Source organism: Triticum urartu, chromosome 2A (genome assembly GCF_056163025.1).
Source record: "Triticum urartu cultivar PI428250 chromosome 2A, HENAU_Tu73, whole genome shotgun sequence".
Lineage (NCBI taxonomy): Eukaryota > Viridiplantae > Streptophyta > Magnoliopsida > Poales > Poaceae > Triticum > Triticum urartu.
The window spans coordinates 367,417,148-367,421,308 of NC_141874.1; the positions used below are offsets into that span (position 1 = coordinate 367,417,148).

The window sequence follows — 4,161 nt, forward strand, 5'->3', positions numbered from 1 at the left end:
ATGGTCCGCACGATGACCGAAGGCATCGTGAATAGGTTTTTGAGCTCCGCGAAGGCCGAGATGCTTCAAAAGAACGAGACGGAGATAAGATGTCCGTGTCGAACATGCAAGCTGAACAGCCTTATTGCAGACCCGGATTCCGGGCAGGTGCAGGACCACCTGATCTTGCGTTGTTTCATGGATGGCTATCGGTGGCAAGGTGATGAAGATGACTATGAAGTCGTCCATGTGGGCCGGGCAAGAAATGAGGAAGGGCAGCAAGACAACCACCGCGGCTTGGGCGGGCGAGAAGACGAAGAATCTCTAGGACATGATCACGATGGTGATGCTGTACACAATCATCATGTAGAAGATGCCGGACATGATGATGAGGAAGATGCCGGAGCAGACGAAGGGCATGATCATGAAGATGAAGATGCCGGTGGAGCAGACGATGATGGACCATCGATGGGCTGGGTGCAGGACCCTCATATTTAAGAGTTGCTTCTCAAGCAGACGGATAACGCAAGAGCTGCCGCCCGAGAGAAAGCCAAGCTGGATCAACTGGAGATAGATGTGGTTACTCCATTGTATGAAGGATGCAGACCCGAGGATACCCGCCTGAAAGTAACGCTCATGGCTCTGGAGATGAAGGTAAAACACAAAATGACCGACACATGCTTCGACGAGAACATGTCATTCTGGCACGAACGTCTTCCCAAGGGGAACAAGTGCCCGACCAGTTTTAAGGAGGCGAAGAAAGTCATGTGTCCTCTGGATTTACCGCACGTGAAATACCATGTGTGCATGAAGAATTGCATCATTTATCGGGACGAGCACGCGGAGTCTACCATATGTCCGGTGTGCGGCGTCACTCGATACAAGAAGAGGAAGAAAGCTCCTCGAAAAGTGGTGTGGTACTTTCCGATCACTCCTCGTCTGCAGCGGTATTTCGCGGACCCTAAGGTAGCAAAGCTCCTACATTGGCACGCGGATAGGGAGGAGAAGAAGCGAGAAGATGACGCAAATGACCTAGAGATAAATAAAAAAGACAAGATGCTGAGTCACCCTAAGGATGGGAGCCAATGGCAAGCGTTGAACTTCGAACACCCAGAATTTGGGAAGGATCCAAGGAACATCGTGCTGGGCGCGAGCACCGACGGAGTCAATCCGTTTGGCAGCCAGAGAAGCACACATAGCACCTGGCCTGTGTTTGTGTGGATGTACAACCTTCCCCCCTGGTTGTGCATGAAGACGAAGTACATTCACATGAGTATGCTAATTGAAGGGCCAAAACAACCAGGGGACGACATCAATCTGTATCTGGGGCTGTTGAAAGAGGAGCTAGACACGCTGTGGAAAACGCCAGCCAATACGTATGACGCCGCAGAGAAAGAATATTTCCCTATGATAGCCGCGCTGCTCATGACGGTGCACGACTATCTCGGTTACGGATATGTCGCGGGGCAGGTGGTCCATGGATTTTCTGGATGCGTCAAGTGCATGGATGACACAACGTATCGCCAGCTAGATAGAGATCCCAGGTCTTCGAAAACCGTGTTCATGGGACATCGAAGGTGGCTTCGTGACGATGACCCGTGGAGGAAACGCAAGGATCTGTTCGATGGTGAAACCAAACCCCGAAGACGCTCGCGTACGAGGAGCGGCGAGGAAATATACGGGCTGTTGAAAAATTGGAAAGATTGCCCACTGCCGGGAAAGAAGCAAAAGGCACCAAAGCCGGGAAAGGAGCGAAAGGCGCCAAAGCCGCTGCTGAAGTTATGTAAAATGAGGTCTATTTTCTGGGACTTGCCGTACTAGAAGATCCACCGTGTGCCTCACAGCCTTGATGCCATGCATATCACGAAGAACGTGTGCGAGAGTCTGCTTGGTACCGTGCTCAACATGCCAGAGAGGACCAAAGATGGGCCGAAAGCAAGGGCAGACTTGAAATCAATGGGCATCAGGTAGGAGCTTCACGCTAATGATGATGATGATGATGATGATGATGATGATGAGGCGAAGCAGGACACAGAAAGTCGTCGCAAAGGCAAAAAGGCCAAGAAGACGGGAAATGACTACCCTCCTGCGTGCTTCACTCTAAGTTAGGAGGAGATCGAGCAGTTTTTCACCTGCCTCGTAGGCGTAAAACTTCCTTACGGTTACGCGGGGAAGATAAGAAGATACCTAGACCCAGCGAAGCAGAAGTTCAGCGGGATGAAGTCTCACGACTGTCACGTGCTGATGATGCAGATACTTCTAGTTGCAATCCGTGGGATCATGGATGCGCACGTCCGTGAAACGCTATTTGGCCTATGCAACTTTTTCGACGTCACCTCTCAGAAGTCGGTTGGCGTGAGGCAACTCAGAAGGCTACAGGAAGAGATCATGGTGATACTATACGAGCTTGAGATGTACTTCCCGCCCGCATTCTTCGACATTATGGTGCATCTGCTGGTCCATATCGTGGAGGATATCATCCAACCCGGGCCAACGTTCCTGCACAGCACGATGCCGTTCAAAAGGATGAATGGTGTCATCAAGGATACGTTCGCAACATGTCACGTCTGGAGGGAAGCATAGCCAGGGGCTTTCTGACTGAAGAGTGCATCTCCTACTGCACGAATTATCTAGGCATCGAGAACCCCGTTGGTCTGCCCGTCAACAGGCACCTCGGCAGGCTTGCTGGATGGGGTCACCGTGAGGGTCGCCGCGAAATGCATGTCGACTTCGAGGGTCGACTCGCCGACTTTGAAAGAGCAAACCTAGTCGCGCTACAACACATATACGTGGTCGATCCTTGGGTGGTAGATCACAAAACCTTTATTGAGAAGACGTACAATGACCAAGGCCAACAGAGGACGGACGGAGATATAATCAAAGAGCACAAGTCATGTTTCACGCGTTGGTTCAAGCAGAAGCTTCTGTCATACCCTTTACATGAGGATTCTTCCGCGGAAGAACAACTCATATTCGCCTTGTCACAGGGCGCCGAGCACAACCTGATGACCTATGAGGCATACGATATCAACGGCTACACATTCTACACCGAGGACAAGGACATGAAGAGCGATGGTTATCAGAACTCCGGGGTAACGATGGAATCCTACACCGGTAACGACAAGGACAGATACTATGGAAGGATCGAGGAGATCTGGGAGCTGAGCTACACTGGAGAGAAGGTCCCGTTGTTCCGTGTCAGATGGGCCAAGAGCGTCCTAAAATAAGACCAGTATTTCACCACCATGGTTATACCCGAAGGCAAATCCAAGAGCGCGGGCGCAAACGTCACCGCGAAAAATGAGCCATGGGTACTGGCTTCCCAAGTGGACCAATGCTTCTTCATTACCGACCCGTCAAAGCCCTGTGGTGTTGTCATGAGGAGAGGCAAAAGGAAGATCATCGGAATGGATGGAGTAGCCAATGAGCAAGACTTCGACAAGTACGGCGACTCGAAGATCGAATATGACGACGACGATGAAGTAGCAGCATACACCACAAGAAGAAGCAGGACCACCCTACCTAAGGGACGTCTGTTCCACAGAAGAACTCCATTTGCGAAAAAGTAGGGCAAGAAGATTGTGAATAGATAGCTAGCTAAGATCGATTGTATTTAAATCGTAGTCTTCATTTCTCGGGCACTTTTTGATATGATGAATATTTTTAAATTTCATGGGCACTTTTTGAATTCATGAATATTTTTTCAAATTTGATGATATTTTTTCATATTCAATATGAAAAAATATTGAATATTCATGAGGACACTCGATCTCGATCCCCCTCCCTCTCGATAGCTATCCCCCTCGCCAGATTCCCCTCGCCAACGAGCACCCCCCGCACCCTCCCCCCGCTCCACCGCCGCCAACGACCCCTCGCACCCTCCCCCGCTCCACCGCCGCCGACGACCCACCGCACCCTCCCCTGCTCCACCGCCGCCGCCGATCCTCCGCACGCTCCCCCGGCCCGCTCCACCGCCGCCGCCGACACCTCGCACCCTCCCCCACTTTTTGATGATATTTTTAAATAACAAATTTGATGATATTTTCAAATAACAAATTTGATGATATTTTCAAATAACAAATTTGATGATATTTAAAAAAATTGATGATATTTGATGATATCTTCTGTTCTAGTCCTCATGAAAAAAACAAATTTGATAAAAAAACAAATTATTAGATGCAA

General features: G+C 49.9%; 1 pseudogene; it reads left to right on the forward strand.

Annotated features, from left to right (window-relative positions):
• Positions 1 to 2,088, forward strand: LOC147985130 (uncharacterized; annotated as a pseudogene).
• Positions 2,089 to 4,161: the final 2,073 nt, after the last annotated feature.